Below are 24,328 nucleotides of genomic sequence, written 5' to 3' on the forward strand. Positions count from 1 at the left end.
AGCATCAACATATGCCAAGAATTCCAGTAGCCCCAACAAATCCACCATTAGTTTCCATGGTACCATTTAGATGTTGTTTATGCACTCGTCTGGGATCAAATAAGCAAATTCATGCCACTCACACAACACAGGAAGCACATTACAAATTATTTTGCTTGTGCTTGTATGCTGGCATAAATAAATAAGACGTAATGCTAAAAAACCCTCAGCCATATGAGTATTATATACAGGGTGCACGTAACTGGTACTCATGGTGCTTGTGCATGCTACAAATAAATGACGTGTAGCAGAAAACACAAGGTAAGCCCTTCGTAAGAGGACAGCAATGACAGATTGTAGGAAAAGTGCTTCCCCCTGCTGTGCATCAATGATGATTAGCACACATGTGCTATATATATATATATAAAATCAGGGGTTGGACGAAGTCACCATCAAGTCATCAATCAGCAAGTCGCAAGTCAAGTTTCAAGTAGTAATGACAAGCAATTGTTTGCAAACTGACTTGAGACTTGACTTGGGACTTACAGATTGATGACTTGAGAATGACTTAACAGTGACTTCGTCCCACCTCTGAGACACATACACACACACACACACACTATACATATATATATATATATATATATATATATATATATATATATACGAGGGCTGTCAATAAAGTAACGGTCCTTTTTATTTTTTTCAAAAACTATATGGATTTCATTCATATGTTTTTACGTCAGACATGCTTGAACCCTCGTGCGCATGCGTGAGTTTTTCCACGCCTGTCGGTGACGTCATTCGCCTGTGAGCACTCCTTGTGGGAGGAGTCGTCCAGCCCCTCGTCGGAATTCCTTTGTCTGAGAAGTTGCTGAGAGACTGGCGCGTTGTTTGATCAAAATTTTTTCTAAACCTGTGAGACACATCGAAGTGGACACGGTTCGAAAAATTAAGCTGGTTTTCAGTGAAAATTTTAACGGCTGATGAGAGATTTTGAGGTGATTCTGTCGCTTTAAGGACTTCCCACGGTGCGAGACGTCGCTCAGCGCTCTCAGCCGCCGTCGTCAGCCTGTTCAAGCTGAAAACCTCCACATTTCAGGCTCTATTGATCCAGGACGTCGTGAGAGAACAGAGAAGTTTCAGAAGAAGTCGGTTTCAGCATTTTATCCGGATATTCCACTGTTAAAGGAGATTTTTTTAATGAAAGACGTGCGGACGGGTCCGCGCGTCGGGACGCAGCCGACGCGGTGCGGCGGCACAGGAAAAACACCTCCGTGTTGATAACCATTTGTAAAATCCAGTCGGCTTTTGATGGCTTTCAGTGGAGTGAGTATATGAGAAATTGTTTAACAGCAGGACATGTTCCAACGCTGCAATCCGCCCGCACGTCTTTCATTAAAAAAATCTCCTTTAACAGTGGAATATCCGGATAAAATGCTGAAACCGACTTCTTCTGAAACTTCTCTGTTCTCTCACGAAGTCCTGGATCAATAGAGCCTGAAATGTGGAGGTTTTCAGCTTGAACAGGCTGACGACGGCGGCTGAGAGCGCTGAGCGACGTCTCGCACCGTGGGAAGTCCTTAAAGCGACAGAATCACCTCAAAATCTCTCATCAGCCGTTAAAATTTTCACTGAAAACCAGCTTAATTTTTCGAACCGTGTCCACTTCGATGTGTCTCACAGGTTTAGAAAAAATTTTGATCAAACAACGCGCCAGTCTCTCAGCAACTTCTCAGACAAAGGAATTCCGACGAGGGGCTGGACGACTCCTCCCACAAGGAGTGCTCACAGGCGAATGACGTCACCGACAGGCGTGGAAAAACTCACGCATGCGCACGAGGGTTCAAGCATGTCTGACGTAAAAACATATGAATGAAATCCATATAGTTTTTGAAAAAAATAAAAAGGACCGTTGCTTTATTGACAGACCTCGTATATATATATATATATATATATATATATATATATATATATATATATATATATACACAGATCATCCATATATATATATATATATATATATATATATGGATGATCTGTTTCCCGATCACTCATCTCCAAAATTCAGTGGTGTCTTCCATGCCCTAATATCTATCTGTGGTATAAATTTGGTGAAAATCCATGAAGTAGTATTGATATAATCCTTCAAAGCCTATATAAAGTGAAATCCTGATCCAGAAACTGGATCCTGATCACCTCCAAAATTCAGTTCCATGCCCTAATATGTATCTGTGTTGAAAATGTTGTCCAAATCCATGCAGTAGTTTTGAGATTATCCTGCTAACAGTAATCCTTCAAAGCCTTTATAAAGTGAAAGTTGATCCAGAATCAGAATCCAGATCTCCATTTTTTTTAAACCTTTATTTAACCAGGCTAGTCCCACTGAGATCGAGATCCCCTTTGCAATGGAGACCTGGGCAAAAATAAAGTTTCTAATTCACCTAACCTGCACGTCATTAAATGTGGGAGGAAACCGGAGCACCTGGAGGACAGAGTATATTCCGGATTAATTCCAAAATGTAATCATTTATTTAGAAACATCAAATTCCACTGCAATCTGTCCATTACCTTTTGAGCTATCCTGCTAGCAGACAAAAAGAAAATAAAAAGACAAATGCTGGTAAAAACATGAAATCTTTGGTGGTAATACCATCTTATTTGTATGAAAAATTAATTAAAATTAATTAATTTTTAATTAATTAAAAATTAATGTAGAATGCATGTAAAAAGTAATCTACATAAATGTATACATATTTGTATGTAAGTTTTAGCTGGAATACATATATACTCGTATATCTCACATATTTTCCACTGGGTGCTGGTGATGCCGTCACCGAGGAGGACAAGACTGAAGATCATTCAAATAAAAAAAAATAAAAATTCTAGTCTTATTTTATTTTCTTAGGAAGTTTCTGAATGGAATGAAATTCAATTCAATTTGCAAATCTTCCCCAGGCATTAGCAGCAGGTGTAAAGCCAAAATATCTGGGTTAATCACACCGTGGATGAGTGACCCCTAAGTAATAGGTTCCGAGTGAATGAGTGAATCAGGACTTCATCAACATTAATTGTCTGATAAAACCACATGAAATAACAGTTGAGAGGTAGAGGAGAAGCTGCTGATGCTAAATTGATTTAATTAAGTTGACACATTTTGAGAGAACCAATGTCCAACAAAAGGAAGAAAGTTGCACAGGAAGTAGGAACATATGGTCCCTGTTGGAAATGTAAAGAGAATCAGTGGTAAATTTCCTTGAAAATCAGTCAGAAAAATCTGTGTATCAACATGTGGTCCCATTGCACTGCAGTGCATACACTCCCCAGTATTTATTTCAAACTACTAAATGCAGCACGGATGAGCTCTGCAGTCACCATGCTGGCCGGTGGTTTCAAATGCTGTTGTTGTGAAAGTGTCGTGACACGGACCCACAACAGGGGGTGTTAATGAACGGACAATGGATAAGCCAAAAAGTAACAATTTAATGTTGTGAATTACACAACGATGTACAGACAATAACAATACAGTGACTGTCAATCATACACCAGGTGACGTGTGGGCAGGCTCGACGATAGAAGACGCCTGGCGAGAGAAAAGCCTGATCCACACAGCTTCCACCGCCAACGGAGCTGAAGAACACCGGAGCCGCCAAGCCCTGCGCCCCAGGTGGCCGCTGTCTTCAGCAGTCAGACCCGGTACTGCTGGCAGAGAACAGAGACAGTCCAGATGAGTGTGAGGTCGCACACTCAGTAATCCCACAGTCTGTATTAAGTAAAGGAGGGAGAACCTCCACCTCCAATCACACACTCGTGCAGCTCCTGAGATAACCACTTATCTGGGTGGGGTGTGAGGCGAAGCCGTCGCAGTCCACACCAAACGCCAACTCCACAGACAGGGTATCCATCCCAGGAAAACGGCTGCAAAAAGAGATCAGACTAATACTCGAATTTTAAGTCAGCAGAGAAAATTACCTGATTGGTAGTTGATTTCTCGGCGGGGAGGTGGAGTTGCAGTCCGGCCTTTATGGTGGTGGTGATGAGTAGTGGATGAGTGACAGCTGGTACGGATGATGAGTGACAGCTGTCACTCCTGGTCGCTCTGACGCCCTCTCATGCTTGAAGCCCGCACTTCAAGCAGGGCGCCATCTTGTGGTGGTGGGCCAGCAGTACCTCCTCTTCATCGGCCCACACAACAGCTGTCCTGCAGATTTAGGGCACTGGTCGACTGTCTCAGGATGGACTTTGTTGTTTCAGGGCACTACTCTGCATTTTAAGGTTGCTGGTCTATGGTCTCAGGATGGGCCTTAAAGGTTTCAGAGCACTGCTGTGCATTCTTGGGATGGGTCCTGTTGTTTCAGGATACTGCTGTGCGAGCCCAAAATGTTCCCTGTGGATGCTGACCTGTTGTCTTTGGGCATATTCTGTGATTTCCAAATGCTGCCCTGTACTTTCAGGGCACTGAGCTGTGGTGTCAAAATGTGCCCTGTGGTCTCAGGATGCTATCCAGTGACTTGAGGGTGCTGTCTTGAAGTTTCAGGGTGCGGTCTTGCAGTTTCAGGGTGCTGGCCTGTGTTTTCAGGGTGCAATCCTGTGGTCTCAAGGTGCTGTCTTGTGGTTTCAGGGTGCTGGCCTGTGGTCTTAGAGTGCAGTCCTGTGGTCACAGGGTGCTGTCTTACAGTTTCAGGGTTTGTCTTACAGTTTACAGTGGTCTTGCTGTCTTGTAGTTTCACGGTGCTGTCTTACAGTTTCTGGATGTGGTCTGTCAAGAAAAGAAAGAAAGAAAATGATCAAAAACCTTCTGACAAAACAGCAAATGAAACACCAGGCAGGTGGTAATCGAAGACCTGTAACATTTGAAGCTTCAAAGGTACAATCATGGAGATTATACAGCAGGTGCGCTCTGCAGAAAGTACAAGGTACATCCCATTTTCACATCACTTAATCATCTCAAAGTAAGGCAAAGCTCAAACATGAAATCCTCCAAGCCGCAGACAAAGTTTCTGGTCTGAAATGACCATAATTAGAGTCAGAGTAAGTCCTGTTTTCTTCATCCTGTTAGATGCTTGTACCAGCAAGTTTTTAGCAAGTGAAAATATTCCATTTTCAGTAACTTCAGTCAGGTATTAGGCCATGCACTGGTGAAAGAATGTCTTGCTCCATTAAGTTTATCCACAATTGTTCGTACACTTCCTCCAGCCACATTATCATTCTCCTTTCTCAAACTTACACTAACCCTTGGATTAAAAGGGTTTATTGCAATTCAACCATTGACTCATGTGGCATTTCAGTCATAAAAAGGTGATTCATAGCAAAGTAGCAATACATAGCAGTCTATTAATAAACATTCATGACAGTTATAATGGTAAAATATGATGAGCAAAACATTGATAACAATAATTTTTAAGACAGGTCTTGCAGTTTCAGGGTGCTGGCCTGTGGTCTAAAGCTGCGGCCCTGTAGTCTCAGGGTGCTGTCTTGCAGTTTCAGAGTGCTGTCTTACAGTTTCAGGGTAAGGTCTTACAGTTTCAGGGTGCAGACTTACAGTTTCATGGTTCTGTCTTGTGCTTTGAGGATGCTGTCTTACAGTTTCACAACACAGACTTACAGTTTCAGGGTTCTGTCTTATGGTTTCAGGGTGCTGTCTTACAGTTTCACGACACAGACTTACAGTTTCAGGGTGCTGTCTTGCAGTTTCAGGGTGCTGTCCTGCAGTGTCAGTGTGTTGTGTTACAGGTTCAGGGTGCTGTTTTGTGGTTTGAGGATGCTGTCTTGCAGTTTCAGGGTGCTGTCTTACAGTTTCAGGGTGCTGTCTTGTGGTTTGAGGATGCTGTCTTACAGTTTCACGACACAGACTTACAGTTTCAGGGTGCTGTCTTATGGTTTCAGGATGCTGTCTTACAGTTTCACGACACAGAATTACAGTTTCAGGGTGCTGTCTTGCAGTTTAAGGATGCTGTCTTGCAGTTTCAGGGTGCTGTGTTACAGGTTCAGGGTGCTGTTTTGTGGTTTGAGGATGCTGTCTTGCAGTTTCAGGGTGCTGTCTTACAGTTTCAGGGTGCTGTCTTGTGGTATGAGGATGCTGTCTTGCAGTTTCAGGGTGCTGTCTTACAGTTTCACGGCACAGACTTACAGCTTCAGGGTTCTCTATTGTGGTTTCAGGGTGCTGTCTTACAGTTTCACGACACAGACTTACAGTTTCAGGGTGCTGTCTTTCAGTTTCAGGGTGCTGTCCTGCAGTGTCAGTGTGTTGTGTTACAGGTTCAGGGTGCTGTTTTGTGGTTTGAGGATGCTGTCTTGCAGTTTCAGGGTGCTGTCTTACAGTTTCAGGGTGCTGTCTTGTGGTTTGAGGATGCTGTCTTACAGTTTCACGACACAGACTTACAGTTTCAGGGTGCTGTCTTGCAGTTTCAGGGTGCTGTCCTGCAGTGTCAGAGGTGTTGTGTTACAGGTTCAGGGTGCTGTTTTGTGGTTTGAGGATGCTGTCTTGCAGTTTCAGGGTGCTATCTTACAGTTTCAGGGTGCTGTCTTGTGGTTTGAGGATGCTGTCTTGCAGTTTCAGGGTGCTGTCTTACAGTTTCACGGCACAGACTTACAGCTTCAGGGTTCTCTATTGTGGTTTCAGGGTGCTGTCTTACAGTTTCACAGCACAGACTTACAGTTTCAGGGGTCTGTCTTATGGTTTCAGGGTGCTGTCTTGCAGTGTCAGGGTGCTGTGTTACAGTTTCAGGGTGCTGGCCTGTGGTGTCAAGGAGCAGTCCTGTGGACTCAGGGTCCTGCCCTTGCAGTTTCAGGGTGCTGTCTTGCAGTTTCAGAGTGCTGTCTTACAGTTTCAGGGTAAGGTCTTACAGTTTCTGGGTGCTGTCTTACAATTTGTGGGTGATGTCTTGCAGTTTCAGGGTGCTGGCCTGTGGTCTAAAGCTGTGGCCCTGTAGTATCAGGGTGCTGTCTTACAGTTTCACAGCACAGACTTACAGTTTCAGGGTTCTGTCTTATGGTTTCAGGGTGTTGTCTTGCAGTGTCAGGGTGCTGTGTTATTGTCAGGGTGCTGTGTTACAGTTTCAGGGTGCTGTCTTCCTTTTTCAGGATGCTGGTCTGTGGTGTCAAGGAGCGGTCCTGTGGTTTCAGTGTCCTGCCTTGCAGTTTCAGGGTGCTGTCTTGCTAACTCAGGCTGCTATTTTTTGGTTTCAGGGTGCTGTCTTGCAGTTTCGGGGTGCTGGCCTGTGGTCTAAAGCTGCGGCCCTGTAGTCTCAGGGTGCTGTCTTGCAGTTTCAGGTTGCTGTCTTGTGGTTTCAAGGTGCTGACTGTGGGTCTCAGGGTGTGGTCCTGTGGTCTCAGGGTGCTGTCTTACAGTTTCAGAATGCAGACTTACAGTTTCAGGGTTCTGTCTTGTGCTTTGAGGATGCTGTCTTACAGTTTCAGGGTGCAGACTTACAGTTTCAGGGTTCTGTCCTGTGGTCTCAGCATGCTGTCTTACAGTTTCAGAATGCAGACTTACAGTTTCAGGGTCCTGTCTTGTGCTTTGAGGATGCTGTCTTACAGTTTCAGGGTGCTGTCTTATAGTTTCACAACACAGACTTACAGTTTCAGGGTTCTCTCTTGTGGTTTCAGGGTGCTGTCTGTCAGGGTGCTGTGGTACAGTTTCAGGGTGCTGTCTTACAGTTTCACAACACAGACTTACAGTTTCAGGGTTCTGTCTTACAGTTTCAGGGTTCTGTCTTATGGTTTCAGGGTGCTGTCTTGCAGTGTCAGGGTGCTGTGGTACAGTTTCAGGGTGCTGTCTTACAGTTTCAGTTTTTCCTTTTCCTTCCCACTGTCGCCAAGTGCTTGCTCACAGGGGGTCGTTTTGACCATTGGGGTTTTTACGTAATTATTGTATGGCTTGGGGCAACTGTTTGTTGTGATTTGGCGCTATATAAATAAAACTGATTTGATTTGATTTGATTTTCACAACACAGACTTACAGTTTCAGGGTTCTGTCTTATGGTTTCAGGGTGCTGTCTTGCAGTGTCAGGGTGCTGGCCTGTGGTGTCAAGGAGCGGTCTTGTGGACTCAGGGTCCTGCCTTGCAGTTTCAGGGTGCTGTCTTGCAGTTTCAGAGAGCTGTCTTACAGTTTCAGGGTAAGGTCTTACAGTTTCAGGGTGCTGTCTTGTGGTCTAAAGCTGTGGACCTGTGGTCTCAGCGTCCTGCCTTGCAGTTTCAGGGTGCTGTCTTTCTAGCTCAGGCTGCAATTTTGTGGTTTCAGGGTGCTGTCTTACAGTTTCAGGGTGCTGTCTTACAATTTGTGGGTGCTGTCTTACAGTTTCAGGGTCCTGTCTTGCAGTTTGAGATTGGTGACTTGCAGTTACAGGATGCTGTCTTACAATTTCAGGGTGCTGTCTAACAGTTTTGGAGTGCTGTATTGTTATTACAGGGTGCTGGCCTGTGGTCTCAAGGTGCGGGTCTGTGGACTCAGGGTCCTGCTTTGCAGTTTCAGGGTGCTGTCTTGTGGTGTCAGGTTGTGATCCTGTGGTCTCAGTGTGCTGTCTTGTGGTGTCAGGGTGCTGGCTTGCAGTTTCAGGGTGCTGTCCTACAGTTTCAGGGCGCTGTCTTGTGGTGTCAAGTTGTGATCCTGTGGGTCTCAGGGTGCTGGCCTGTGGTCTCAAGGTGCGGGTCTGTGGACTCAGGGTCCTGCTTTGCAGTTTCAGGTTGCTGTCTTGTGGTTTCAAGGTGCTGACTGTGGGTCTCAGGGTGTGGTCCTGTGGTCTCAGGGTGCTGTCTTACAGTTTCAGAATGCAGACGTACAGTTTCAGGGTTCTGTCTTGTGCTTTGAGGATGCTGTCTTACAGTTTCAGGGTGCAGACTTACAGTTTCAGGGTTCTGTCCTGTGGTCTCAGCATGCTGTCTTACAGTTTCAGAATGCAGACTTACAGTTTCAGGGTCCTGTCTTGTGCTTTGAGGATGCTGTCTTACAGTTTCAGGGTGCTGTCTTATAGTTTCACAACACAGACTTACAGTTTCAGGGTTCTCTCTTGTGGTTTCAGGGTGCTGTCTGTCAGGGTGCTGTGGTACAGTTTCAGGGTGCTGTCTTACAGTTTCACAACACAGACTTACAGTTTCAGGGTTCTGTCTTACAGTTTCAGGGTTCTGTCTTATGGTTTCAGGGTGCTGTCTTGCAGTGTCAGGGTGCTGTGTTACAGTGTCAGGGTGCTGTGGTACAGTTTCAGGGTGCTGTCTTACAGTTTCAGTTTTTCCTTTTCCTTCCCACTGTCGCCAAGTGCTTGCTCACAGGGAGTCGTTTTGACCATTGGGGTTTTTACGTAATTATTGTATGGCTTGGGGCAACTGTTTGTTGTGATTTGGCGCTATATAAATAAAACTGATTTGATTTGATTTGATTTTCACAACACAGACTTACAGTTTCAGGGTTCTGTCTTATGGTTTCAGGGTGCTGTCTTGCAGTGTCAGGGTGCTGGCCTGTGGTGTCAAGGAGTGGTCCTGTGGACTCAGGGTCCTGCCTTGCAGTTTCAGGGTGCTGTCTTGCAGTTTCAGAGAGCTGTCTTACAGTTTCAGGGTAAGGTCTTACAGTTTCAGGGTGCTGTCTTGTGGTCTAAAGCTGTGGACCTGTGGTCTCAGCGTCCTGCCTTGCAGTTTCAGGGTGCTGTCTTGCTAGCTCAGGCTGCAATTTTGTGGTTTCAGGGTGCTGTCTTACAGTTTCAGGGTGCTGTCTTACAATTTGTGGGTGCTGTCTTACAGTTTCAGGGTCCTGCCTTGCAGTTTGAGATTGGTGACTTGCAGTTACAGGATGCTGTCTTACAATTTCAGGGTGCTGTCTAACAGTTTCGGAGTGCTGTATTGTATTACAGGGTGCTGGCCTGTGGTCTCAAGGTGCGGGTCTGTGGACTCAGGGTCCTGCTTTGCAGTTTCAGGGTGCTGTCTTGTGGTGTCAGGTTGTGATCCTGTGGTCTCAGTGTGCTGTCTTGTGGTGTCAGGGTGCTGGCTTGCAGTTTCAGGGTGCTGTCCTACAGTTTCAGGGCGCTGTCTTGTGGTGTCAAGTTGTGATCCTGTGGTCTCAGGGTGCTATCTTGCAGTTTCAGGGTGCTGGCCTGTTGTGTAACGCTGCGATCCTGTTGTCTCCTGGTGCTGTCTTGTGGTGTCAGGGTGCTGTCTTAAAATGTGTGTGTGCTGTCTTGTGGTTTCATGGTGCTTGTCTGTGGTTTCAGGGTGTTGTCGTGCAGTTTCAGGGTGCTAGTCTCAAAGTGTGGTTCTGTGGTGTCAGGGTGCTGCTTTGTGGTGTCAGGGTGCTGTCCTACATTTTCAGGGCGCTGTCTTGTGGTGTCAAGTTGTGATCCTGTGGTCTCAGGGTGCTGTCTTTCAGTTTCAGGGTGCTGGCCTGTTCTGTAACGCTGCGATCCTGTCGTCTCCTGGTGCTGTCTTGTGGTGTCAGGGTGCTGTCTTAAAATTTCAGTGTGCTGTCTTGTGGTTTCATGGTGCTTGTCTGTGGTTTCAGGGTGTTGTGCAGTTTCAGGATGCTGGTCTCAAAGTGTGGTTCTGTGGTGTCAGGGTGCTGTTTTGTGGTGTCAGGGTGCTGTCTTGCAATTTCAGGGTGCTGCCTTGCAGTTTCAGGGTCCTGTCTTGCAGTTTCAGGGTGCATTCTTACAGTTTATGGGTGCTGTCTTGTGATTTCAGTATGCTAGCTTGTGGTCTCAGGGTGCCGTCCTGTGGTTTAAGGGTGCTGTCTTGTGGTTTCAGGATGCTGGCCTGTGGTCTCATGGTGTGCGTCTGTGGTCTCAGGGTGCTGTCTTGGAATTTCAGGGTGCTGTCTTGCAGTTTCAAGGTGCTGGTCTGTGGTGCAAAGCTGCAGTTCTGTGGTGTCAGGGTGCTGTCTTCGGGTGTCAGGGTGCTATCTTACAGTTTCAGAGTGCTGTCTTGCTGTTCCAGGGTGCTGTATTACAGTTTCAAGGTGGTGGCCTCTGGTCTCAAGGTGCGGTCCTGTGGACTCAGGGTCCTGCCTTGCAGTTTCAGGGTGCTGTCTTGCTGTCTCAGGCTGCTATTTTGCGGTTACAGGGTGCTGTCTTACAGATTCATGGTGCTGTCTTATAGTTTGTGGGTGCTGTCTTGCGGCTTCAGGGTACTGTCTTGCAGTTCGAGATTGCTGTCTTGCTGTTACAGGATGCTGTCTTACAGTTTCAGAGTGCTGTATTGTGATTTCAGGGTGCTGGCCTATGGTCTCAGGGTGCAGTCCTGTGGACTCAGGGTCCTGCCTTGCAGTATCAGGGCACTGTCGTGCAGTTTCAGAGTACTGTCTTACAGTGTCAGGGTGCTGTTTTGCAGATTCAGGCTGCTGTCTTGTGGGTTCAGGGTGCTGTCTTTCTATTTCAAGGTGCTGTCCTGTGGTCTCAGGGTGCAGTCTTGTGGTCTCAGGGTGCGGTCCTGTGGTCTCATGGTGCTGTCTAGCAGTTTCAAGGTGCTGTCATGCAGTTACAGGGTGCTGGCCTGTCATGTAATGCTGCAATCCTGTCTTCTCATCGTGCTGTCTTGTGGTGTCAGGGTGCTGTCTTACAGTTTAAGTCAAATCAAATCAAATCAACTTTATTTATATAGCGCCAAATCACAACAAACAGCTGCCCCAAGGCGCTTTATATTGTAAGGCAAGGCCATACAATAATTACGGAAAAACCCCAACGGTCAAAACGACCCCCTGTGAGCAAGCACTTGGCGACAGTGGGAAGGAAAAACTCCCTTTTAACAGGAAGAAACCTCCAGCAGAACCAGGCTCAGGGAGGGGCAGTCTTCTGCTGGGACTGGTTGGGGCTGAGGGAGAGAACCAGGAAAAAGACATGCTGTGGAAGAGAGCAGAGATCAATCACTAATGATTAAATGCAGAGTGGTGCATACAGAGCAAAAAGAGAAAGAAACACTCAGTGCATCATGGGAACCCCCCAGCAGTCTAAGTCTATAGCAGCATAACTAAGGGATGGTTCAGGGTCACCTGATCCAGCCCTAACTATAAGCTTTAGCAAAAAGGAACGTTTTAAGCCTAATCTTAAAAGTAGAGAGGGTGTCTGTCTCCCTGATCTGAATTGGGAGCTGGTTCCACAGGAGAGGAGCCTGAAAGCTGAAGGCTCTGCCTCCCATTCTACTCTTACAAACCCTAGGAACTACAAGTAAGCCTGCAGTCTGAGAGCGAAGCGCTCTATTGGGGTGATATGGTACTATGAGGTCCCTAAGATAAGATGGGACCTGATTATTCAAAACCTTATAAGTAAGAAGAAGAATTTTAAATTCTATTCTAGAATTAACAGGAAGCCAATGAAGAGAGGCCAATATGGGTGAGATATGCTCTCTCCTTCTAGTCCCTGTCAGTACTCTAGCTGCAGTATTTTGAATTAACTGAAGGCTAGCAAAGAAAGTCATGAAGTCATTACTAGTTAAAGTTAAAGGAATACTCGGCTCAGTAGAGCTCTGACTCTTTGTCAGCCTGGCTACAGTGCTGAAAAGAAACCTGGGGTTGTTCTTATTTTCTTCAATTAGTGATGAGTAGTAAGATGTCCTAGCTTTATGGAGGGCTTTTTTATAGAGCAACAGACTCTTTTTCCAGGCTAAGTGAAGATCTTCTAAATTAGTGAGACGCCATTTCCTCTCCAACTTACGGGTTATCTGCTTTAAGCTGCGAGTTTGTGAGTTATACCACGGAGTCAGGCACTTCTGATTTAAGGCTCTCTTTTTCAGAGGAGCTATAGCATCCAAAGTTGTCTTAAATGAGGATGTAAAACTATTGACGAGATACTCTATCTCACTCACAGAGTTTAGGTAGCTACTCTGCACTGTGTTGGTACAACCCCTGGCAAAAATTATGAAATCACCGGCCTCGGAGGATGTTCATTCTGTTGTTTAATTTTGTACAAAAAAAGCAGATCACAGACATGACACAAAACTAAAGTCATTTCAAATGGCAACTTTCTGGCTTTAAGAAACACTATAAGAAATCAAGAAAAAAAGATTGTGGCAGTCAGTAACGGTTACTTTTTTAGACCAAGCAGAGGAAAAAAATATGGACTCACTCAATTCTGAGGAATAAATTATGGAATCACCCTGTAAATTTCCATCCCCAAAACTAACACCTGCATCAAATCACATCTGCTCGTTGACATTAACCCTATGTCATGAAATTGACCCTATGTGTCTTTTTGCAAGGAATGTTTTCACAGTTTTTGCTCTATGGCAAGATGCATTATCTTCTTGAAAAATGATTTCATCATCCTTAAACATCAGAAAAGTGTCCAAAATATCAACATAAACTTGTGCATTTATTGATGATGTAATGACAGCCATCTCCCCAGTGCCTTTACATGACATTCAGCCCCATATCATCAATGACTGTGGAAATTTACATGTTGTCTTCAGGCAGTCATCTTTATAAATCTCATTGGAACGGCACCAAACAAAAGTTCCAGCATCAACACCTTGCCCAATGCAGATTCGAGATTCATCACTGAATATGACTTTCATCCAGTCATCCACAGTCCACGATTGCTTTTCTTTAGCCCATTGTAACATTGTTTTTTTCTGTTTAGGTGTTAATGATGGCTTTCGTTTAGCTTTTCTGTATGTAAATCCCATTTCCTTTAGGCGGTTTCTTACAGTTCGGTCACAGACGTTGACTCCAGTTTCCTCCCATTCGTTCCTCATTTGTTTTGTTGTGCATTTTCGATTTTTGAGACATATTGCTTTAAGTTTTCTGTCTTGACGCTTTGATGTCTTCCTTGGTCTACCAGTATGTTTGCCTTTAACAACCTTCCCATGTTGTTTGTAATTGGTCCAGAGTTTAGACACAGCTGACTGTGAACAACCAACATCTTTTGCAACATTGCATGATGATTTACCCTCTTTTAAGAGTTTGATAATCCTCTCCTTTGTTTCAACTGACATCTCTCGTGTTGGAGCCATGATTCATGTCAGTCCACTTGGTGCAACAGCTCTCCAAGGTGTGATCACTCCTTTTTAGATGCAGACTAACAAGCAGATGTGATTTGATGCAGGTGTTAGTTTTGGGGATGAAAATTTACAGGGTGATTCCATAATTTATTCCTCAGAATTGAGTGAGTCCATATTTTTTTCCTCTGCTTGGTCTAAAAAAGTAACCGTTACTGACTGCCACAATCTTTTTTTCTTGATTTCTTATAGTGTTTCTTAAAGCCAGAAAGTTGCCATTTGAAATGACTTTAGTTTTGTGTCATGTCTGTGATCTGCTTTTTTTCTACAAAATTAAACAACTGAATGAACATCCTCAGAGGCCGGTGATTCCATAATTTTTGCCAGGGGTTGTATATGGCATTAGAGAACATAAAGAAGGAATCATATCCTTAAACCTAGTTACAGCGCTTTCTGAAAGACTTCTAGTGTAATGAAACGTATTCCCCACTGCTGGATAGTCCATCAGAGTAAATGTAAATGTTATTAAGAAATGATCAGACAGAAGGGAGTTTTCAGGGAATACTGTTAAGTCTTCAATTTCCATACCATAAGTCAGAACAAGATCTAAGATATGATTAAAGTGGTGGGTGGACTCATTTACATTTTGAGCAAAACCAATTGAGTCTAATAATAGATTAAATGCAGTGTTGAGGCTGTCATTCTCAGCATCTGTGTGGATGTTAAAATTGCCCACTATAATTATCTTATCTGAGCTAAGCACTAAGTCAGACAAAAGGTCTGCAAATTCACAGAGAAACTCACAGTAACGACCAGGTGGACGATATATAATAACAAATAAAACTGGTTTTTGGGATTTCCAATTTGGATGGACAAGACTAAGAGTCAATCAATCAATCAATCAATCAATTTTTTTATATAGCGCCAAATCACAACAAACAGTTGCCCCAAGGCGCTTTATATTGTAAGGCAAGGCCATACAATAATTATGTAAAACCCCAACGGTCAAAACGACCCCCTGTGAGCAAGCACTTGGCTACAGTGGGAAGGAAAAACTCCCTTTTAACAGGAAGAAACCTCCAGCAGAACCAGGCTCAGGGAGGGGCAGTCTTCTGCTGGGACTGGTTGGGGCTGAGGGAGAGAACCAGGAAAAAGACATGCTGTGGAGGGGAGCAGAGATCGATCACTAATGATTAAATGCAGAGTGGTGCATACAGAGCAAAAAGAGAAAGAAACAGTGCATCATGGGAACCCCCCAGCAGTCTACGTCTATAGCAGCATAACTAAGGGATGGTTCAGGGTCACCTGATCCAGCCCTAACTATAAGCTTTAGCAAAAAGGAAAGTTTTAAGCCTAATCTTAAAAGTAGAGAGGGTGTCTGTCTCCCTGATCTGAATTGGGAGCTGGTTCCACAGGAGAGGAGCCTGAAAGCTGAAGGCTCTGCCTCCCATTCTACTCTTACAAACCCTAGGATCTACAAGTAAGCCTGCAGTCTGAGAGCAAAGCGCTCTGTTGGGGTGATATGGTACTACGAGGTCCCTAAGATAAGATGGGACCTGATTATTCAAAACCTTATAAGTAAGAAGAAGAATTTTAAATTCTATTCTAGAATTAACAGGAAGCCAATGAAGAGAGGCCAATATGGGTGAGATATGCTCTCTCCTTCTAGTCCCCGTCGGTACTCTAGCTGCAGCATTTTGAATTAACTGAAGGCTTTTTAGGGAACTTTTAGGACAACCTGATAATAATGAATTACAATAGTCCAGCCTAGAGGAAATAAATGCATGAATTAGTTTTTCAGCATCACTCTGAGACAAGACCTTTCTGATTTTAGAGATATTGCGTAAATGCAAAAAAAGCAGTCCTACATATTTGTTTAATATGCGCTTTGAATGACATATCCTGATCAAAAATGACTCCAAGATTTCTCACAGTATTACTAGAGGTCAGGGTAATGCCATCCAGAGTAAGGATCTGGTTAGACACCATGTTTCTAAGATTTGTGGGGCCAAGTACAATAACTTCAGTTTTATCTGAGTTTAAAAGCAGGAAATTAGAGGTCATCCATGTCTTTATGTCTGTAAGACAATCCTGCAGTTTAGCTAATTGGTGTGTGTCCTCTGGCTTCATGGATAGATAAAGCTGGGTATCATCTGCTTAACAATGAAAATTTAAGCAATACCGTCTAATAATACTGCCTAAGGGAAGCATGTATAAAGTGAATAAAATTGGTCCTAGCACAGAACCTTGTGGAACTCCATAATTACTTTAGTCTGTGAAGAAGATTCCCCATTTACATGAACAAATTGTAATCTATTAGACAAATATGATTCAAACCACCGCAGCGCAGTGCCTTTAATACCTATGGCATGCTCTAATCTCTGTAATAAAATTTTATGGTCAACAGTATCAAAAGCAGCACTGAGGTCTAACAGAACAAGCACAGAGATGAGTCCACTGTCCGAGGCCATAAGAAGATCATTTGTAACCTTCACTAATGCTGTTTCTGTACTATGATGAATTCTAAAACCTGACTGAAACTCTTCAAATAGACCATTCCTCTGCAGATGATCAGTTAGCTGTTTTACAACTACCCTTTCAAGAATTTTTGAGAGAAAAGGAAGGTTGGAGATTGGCCTATAATTAGCTAAGATAGCTGGGTCAAGTGATGGCTTTTTAAGTAATGGTTTAATTACTGCCACCTTAAAAGCCTGTGGTACATAGCCAACTAACAAAGATAGATTGATCATATTTAAGATCGAAGCATTAAATAATGGTAGGGCTTCCTTGAGCAGCCTGGTAGGAATGGGGTCTAATAAACATGTTGATGGTTTGGATGAAGTAACTAATGAAAATAACTCAGACAGAACAATCGGAGAGAAAGAGTCTAACCAAATACCGGCATCAGTGGAAAGCAGCCAAAGATAACGATACGTCTTTGGGATGGTTATGAGTAATTTTTTCTCTAATAGTTAAAATTTTGTTAGCAAAGAAAGTCATGAAGTCATTACTAGTTAAAGTTAATGGAATACTCAGCTCAATAGAGCTCTGACTCTTTGTCAGCCTGGCTACAGTGCTGAAAAGAAACCTGGGGTTGTTCTTATTTTCTTCAATTAGTGATGAGTAGAAAGATGTCCTAGCTTTACGGAGGGCTTTTTTATAGAGCAACAGACTCTTTTTCCAGGCTAAGTGAAGATCTTCTAAATTAGTGAGACGCCATTTCCTCTCCAACTTATGGGTTATCTGCTTTAAGCTACGAGTTTGTGAGTTATACCACGGAGTCAGGCACTTCTGATTTAAAGCTCTCTTTTTTAGAGGAGCTACAGCATCCAAAGTTGTCTTCAATGAGGATGTAAAACTATTGACGAGATACTCTATCTCACTTACAGAGTTTAGGTAGCTACTCTGCACTTGTTGGTATATGGCATTAGAAAACATAAAGAAGGAATCATATCCTTAAACCTAGTTACAGCGCTTTCTGAAAGACTTCTAGTGTAATGAAACTTATTCCCCACTGCTGGGTAGTCCATCAGAGTAAATGTAAATGTTATTAAGAAATGATCAGACAGAAGGGAGTTTTCAGGATACTGTTAAGTCTTCTATTTCCATACCATAAGTCAGACAAGATCTAAGATATGATTAAAGTGGTGGGTGGACTCATTTACTTTTTGATCAAAGCCAATAGAGTCTAATAATAGATTAATGCAGTGTTGAGGCTGTCATTCTCAGCATCTGTGTGGATGTTAAAATTGCCCACTATAATTATCTTATCTGAGCTAAGCACTAAGTCAGACAAAAGGTCTGAAAATTCACAGAGAAACTCACAGTAACGACCAGGTGGACGATAGATAATAACAAATAAAACTGGTTTTTGGAACTTCCAATTTGGATGGACAAGACTAAGAGTCAAGCTTTCAAATGAATTAAAGCTCTGTCTGGGTTTTTGATTAATTAATAAGCTGGAATGGAAGATTGCTGCTAATCCTCCGCCCCGGCCCGGGCTATGAGCATTCTGACAGTTAGTGTGACTCGGGGGTGTTGACTCATTTAAACTAACATATTCATCCTGCTGTAACCAGGTTTCTGTAAGGCAGAATAAATCAATATGTTGATCAATTATTATATCATTTACCAACAGGGACTTAGAAGAGAGAGACCTAATGTTTAATAGACCACATTAACTGTTTTAGGTCTGTGGTGCAGTTGAAGGTGCTATATTATTTTTTCTTTTTGAATTTTTATGCTTAAATAGATTTTGCTGGTTATGGTAGTCTGGGAGCAGGCACCGTCTCTAACGGGATGGGTAATGAGGGGATGGCTGGGGGGAGAGAAGCTGCAGAGAGGTGTGTAAGACTACAACTCTGCTTCCTGGTCCCAACCCTGGATAGTCACGGTTTGGAGGATTTAAGAAAATTGGCCAGATTTCTAGAAATGAGAGCTGCTCCATCCAAAGTGGGATGGATGCCGTCTCTCCTAACAAGACCAGGTTTTCCCCAGAAGCTTTGCCAATTATCTATGAAGCCCACCTCATTTTTTGGACACCACTCAGACAGCCAGCAATTCAAGGAGAACATGCGGCTAAACATGTCACTCCCGGTCTGATTGGGGAGGGGCCCAGAGAAAACTACAGAGTCCGACATTGTTTTTGCAAAGTTACACACCGATTTAATGTTAATTTTAGTGACCTCCGATTGGCGTAACCGGGTGTCATTACTGCCGACGTGAATTACAATCTTACCAAATTTACGCTTAGCCTTAGCCAGCAGTTTCAAATTTCCTTCAATGTCGCCTGCTCTGGCCCCCGGAAGACAATTGACTATGGTTGCTGGTGTCACTAACTTCACATTTCGCAAAACAGAGTCGCCAATAACCAGAGTTTGATCCTTGGCGGGTGTGTCGTCGAGTGGGGAAAAACGGTTAGAGATGTGAACGGGTTGGCGGTGTACACGGGGCTTCTGTTTAGGGCTACGCTTCCTCCTCACAGTCACCCAGTCGGCCTGCTTTCCCGGCTGCTCGGGATCTGCCAGGGGGTAACTAACGGCGGCTAAGCTACCTTGGTCCGCACCGACTACAGGGGCCTGGCTAGCTGTAGAATTTTCCACGGTGCGGAGCCGAGTCTCCAATTCGCCCAGCCTGGCCTCCAAAGCTACGAATAAGCTACACTTATTACAAGTACCATTACTGCTAAAGGAGGCCGAGGAATAACTAAACATTTCACACCCAGAGCAGAAAAGTGCGGGAGAGACAGGAGAAGCCGCCATGCTAAATCGGCTAAGAGCTAGTAGCTGCGCTAAGCTAGCAGATTCCTAAAAACACACAAAGTGAATAATGTGTAAATAATTTAGAGGTGATTCAGCAGACGGAGTGCTTTAGTTAAGGCACGTGAAGATTACATTGTGAAACAAATCGTTATCTAGTTATCTAGATCAATCCAACTGCGCAGATTAAACAGCTAACAGATACAGCAAAACACCGCTGTGCTCAGGAACAGGAAGTGATACAATACCGCAGTGAGAGCCAACCACCAGTAGAGGCAAGCAAGAATCACACTTGCAAGAGCAAGTGTGGTGTCTTGTGGTTTCATGGTGCTGGCCTGTGGTCTCAGCGTGTTGTGCAGTTTCAGGGTGCTGTCTTGTGGTCTCAAGAGGTGGTTCTGTCATCTCAGGGTGCTGACTTGCAATTTCAGGGTGCATTCTTACAGTTTATGGTGCTGTCTTGTGGTCTCAGGGTGCCGTCCTGTGGTTTCAGGGTGCTGCCTTGCAGTTTCAGGGTGCTGGCCTGTTGTGCAAAGCTGCAGTCCTGTGGTGTCAGGGTGCTATTTTGTGATTTCAGGGTGCTGTCTTTCGATTTCAAGGTGCTGGCCTGTGGTCTCAGGGTGCAGTCTTGTGTTCTCAGGGTGCGGCCTTACATTTTCAGGATGCTGGCCTGTGATGTAAAGCTGCGGTGTTGTTGTCCCAGGGTGCAGTCTTGAAGTTTTAGGATGCTGTCTTGCGGTTTCAGGGTGTGTTCCTGTGGTCTCAGGGTGCTGTTTTATAGTTTCAGGGCACTTTCCTGTGGTGTAAAGGTCTGGTCCTGTAGTCTCAGTGTGCTGTCCTGTGGTCCCAGGGTGCTGTCTTGCAGGTTCAGGGTGCTGTCTTGTGGTTTCTGGGTGCTGGCCTGTGGTCTCAGGATGCAGTATTGCAGTTTCAGGGTGTGGTCTTTCATTTTCAGGTTTCTGTCTTGCAATTTCAGGGTGCTGGCCTGTCAAACCTATTTCTTTGGGAATATTTACAACATACTAAAGACAAATTTCATGAAAATGCATGATGTGCACAAACATGTTGAAACAAGTGGAAAAAGCAGTTAAAATAAGGTTATAATTTGAAATGGGAAAGTTCTTTGGTGTCAACATTTTAAATTCAAATATATGCAAAGTATACAGTTATATAGTCTTTAAAAGGTGTAAAAATATGTGAGACTATTGGGTGATAAAGTTGTGAAAACTCCCGCTCAAAGTTCCCCAGAAGCCATTCAGTTATACACAAATATCAAAAACTTTTCTGGAGGTGATGGAGTTGGAGGGAGGGTTTGTCTGTGATGCCATACTGGTGGCCCTGAAGTGCAAAACACAACAGCAAATTGCACAACACAACAGCAAATCGCACAACACAACAGCAAAAGAGAAATGACAACAACATTAACCAAAACGGAAAAGGTAGGTACCTTTAGGCAACACAAATCATCGCTGATTGGACGGTGGTCCATTCTGTCCTGTGAACCGGAAGACTGTATGCTCAGGAGCCAGACAAATGGAAACAAACGAACATGCCGCGATGTATTGCCAAAACTGTGGCAAAGAGTTTGAGGAAAAACCAAACTTCTGCAGTGATTGTGGGAAAAGGCTAAAAGAAGATGGTGATGACACTCACGCGCGACCTTCAAGTTTAAGAGCATGTACGTTTTCACTAGCAGCACTCATATTTTGAAAACATGTAAACCTTCGGGTTCACAAGACAGGACGGACCACCGTCCAATCAGCGACGATTCGTGTCGCCCGAAGGTACCTACCTTTTCTGTTTGGTTAATCTTGTTGTCGTTTCTCTTTTGCTGTTGTGCTGTCCGATTTGCTTTGTGTTGTGCGATTTGCTGTTGTGTTGTGCGATTTGCTGTTGTGCTGTGCGATTTGCTGTTGTGTTGTGCGATTTGCTGTTGTGCTGTGCGATTTGCTTTGTGTTGTGCGATTTGCTGTTGTGCTGTGCGATTTGCTTTGTGTTGTGCGATTTGCTGTTGTGTTGTGCAATTTGCTGTTGTGCTGTGCGATTTGCTGTTGTGTTTTGCACTTCAGGGCCACCGTACTTTCCACCTTTTTCCTGACAGCGCTGCTGAAGAAGCATTCGGGCACAACTTCCTGCTAGACACTGGAAGTAGCAATTTGGAACATATATTGAAAATGTATTGAAAACAGTTTTCCTTGTAACACTAAAAATAAACAATTGAAAGTGTCTTATTTCCATCCTTTATTTTCCTTCATACAGTGTTCTTTTGTTGTCTGTAACACACATTACACCTGATACGTGATGACTGTATTTTTAAGAGATTCAGATATTTGGGGCACAGCAGAACCTTCTTTGCAACAGATTCATCCACTAATGTTGGACCAGGTAACCAGCTGTAGGCACGTCTGTGTCAACTGGACCTAAAGGGATGTAAAAATATGGCTTAGAGTTTATTTTAATGAAGGCTCACATGTATTCTGTCACATTAGTTCATACATTAAATAAACTAAAGTTACCCACCTGATGATCTATCTTGACCTGCATACCTCGCCATACCTCACACCATGTATAGCTTCAGTTTACTCATTTCATACTCCAGCCTGCTCTAAATTTATGGACAGCATTGAAAACAATGCGTTTTGGGGTTGCATCTTAACTGTTTTCGAAATGTAGAACATATGCCTGTTAAAATGAGGTCACTTTGATTCAGTTTTTATTATTAAAGGGCCAGTTGCTCCTCTGGGAAAATGAGCAGGGACAGCCAAAAGGACTTTTAATGTGGTTTGCCTCTGTGTTAAATATAGGACTGACACAACTCCCTTATTAACCTAAGAATTTAGGTTACCTTGTTCAGTGCACTTGAATGCCTTAAACTGGAGTGTGACTGAGTGAAACAAGTTCACAGCACAAGTCAGGGGGAAGTAGGTCATTTCGCAGATACAACAGCTCAGCTGGCTGAGGTCATAAACATCTGGTTATACTTTGGTAAAGTGGGCTGCACTGGATGTTCTGCGAAAGATCCACATGGTTCCTGGAAAAGGTGAAATTAATGAGCATGAAGATCATATGTCTGGCAGTCGATCTCTTTAGTTATGTGCCAGCGTCTGCCTGCAGATGCTGCACTCTTTGTCAGAACAGACACTACAGACTGTACTACTATACATACAGTCTGGTGCAGAAGTATTTGGACAATGACACAGTTTCTGTAATTTTGCGTCTTGAAATGGAACAATCAAGATGTGTTGGTAATGCACACTTTCTGCTTAACTCCAGGGGTTAAGCTATTGTGTGAAGCATTTATGGGCATTGTTTTTAAACCAAAATAGATATAATTCTCATAACCACCGCTTCATAAGTGCATAATTAATTACCTGCAACAGGGCGGCAATAGCTCAGTTGCTAGAGGGAAGGGTTGACTGTTCGAATCTGGCTACCAACCAGTCAAAAATCTGGCTTTGGGTGTCTAGAAAAGCGCTTGATAAATCCAAGTCATTATTATTATTGTTAACAATGTTGTGAAGGTGTAGGAATACGGAACCACAACAGGGGGCATTAAATGAACGGACAATGGATAAGCCAAACAGTAACAATTTAATGTTGTGAAGTGCACAACGGAATACAGACAAATACAGTTTTGGTACCACAGACAATTAAATGTTGAGTGACGTGTGGGCAGGCTTGAGGATAGCAGACGTCCGTCCTGAACCGAGCCGGATCCCACACGGCCTTCACCGCCAACGGATCTGAAGAACACCGGAGCCGCCAAGTCCTGGAGCCCCAGGTGGCCACCGTCTCCAGCTGTCAGACCTGGTACTGCTGGCAGAGAACAGAAACAGTTTTGATGAGTGTGAGTTCGCACACTCGGTAACCCCACCGTCTGTGTTCTTTTGGGAGGGAGCACCTCCACCTCCAATCACACACTCATGTAGCTCCTGTCTAGCCACTTATCTGGTTGGGGTGTGAAGCAAAGCCGTCGCTGATCACACCAAATGCCAATCCCACAGATAAGGCAACACTTACAGGAAAACGGCTGCAAAAGAGGTCAGACTGTTATTCAGTTTTAAGTTAGCAGAGAAATTACCTCCAAGGTAGCTGATTTCTCGGTGAGGAGGTGGAGATGCAGTCCGGCCTTTATGGTGAGGTTGATGAGATGGCTGAGTGACAGCTGGTGCTGATGGTGTGTGACAGCTGTCACTCCCAGTGGCTCCGGCGCCCTCTCGAGCTTGAAGCCCGCACTCCAAGCAGGGCGCCATCTGGTGGTGGTGGGCCAGCAGTACCTCCTCTTCAGCGGCCCACCCAACAGGACCCCCCCCTCAACGGGCGCCTCCTGGCGCCCGACCAGGTTTGTCCGGGTGCCGGGTGTAGAAGTCGGCCAGGAGGGCCGGGTCCAGGATGAAGCTCCTCTTCACCCAGGAGCATTCTTTGGGTCTGTATCCCTCCCAGTCCACCAAATACTGGAACCCCCGGCCCTTCCGATGGACATCCAGGAGCCGGCGCACAGTCCAAGCCGGCTCCCCGTCAATGATCCGGGCAGGCGGTGGCGCCGGTCCGGGGGCACAGAGGGGAGAGGAGTGGCAGGGTTTGAGTCTTGACACATGAAAAACTGGATGTATCCGCAGTGAAGCTGGCAACTTCAGCTTCACTGCGGCTGGACTGAGGACCTTTAGGATGGTGAAAGGTCCGATGAATCTGTCCTTTAGTTTTTGGGATTCCACTTGTAGGGGAATGTGTTTTGTGGATAGCCAAACCGCCTGCCCGGGCTGATACGTAGTGGCCAGGGCACGCCGGCGGTCTGCATGGTCCTTAGCCCTCGTCCGGGCTTTGAGCAGGACAGAGCGGGCGGTATGCCACATCCAACGGCACCTTCTCAGATGGGCCTGGACCGAGGGCACCCTGACCTCTCCCTCCACCAACAGAAATAATGGGGGCTGGTACCCCAAACATATCTCGAATGGGGAGAGGCCGGTGGCAGATGACACTTGGCTATTATGAGCGTACTCGATCCAGGCCAGATGGTCACTCCAGGCCGTCGGGTGCGTGGAGGTCACGCAGCGGGAGGGCCTGCTCCAATTCCTGATTCATCCGCTTTGCCTGCCCGTTCGTCTGGGGGTGGTACCCGGACGAGAGGCTTACGGTGGCCCCCAGTTCCCTGCAGAAACTCCTCCAGACCTGGGAGGAGAACT

The sequence above is a fragment of the Thalassophryne amazonica genome, chromosome 6 (assembly GCF_902500255.1).
Source record: "Thalassophryne amazonica chromosome 6, fThaAma1.1, whole genome shotgun sequence".
NCBI classification, from domain to species: Eukaryota; Metazoa; Chordata; class Actinopteri; order Batrachoidiformes; family Batrachoididae; genus Thalassophryne; species Thalassophryne amazonica.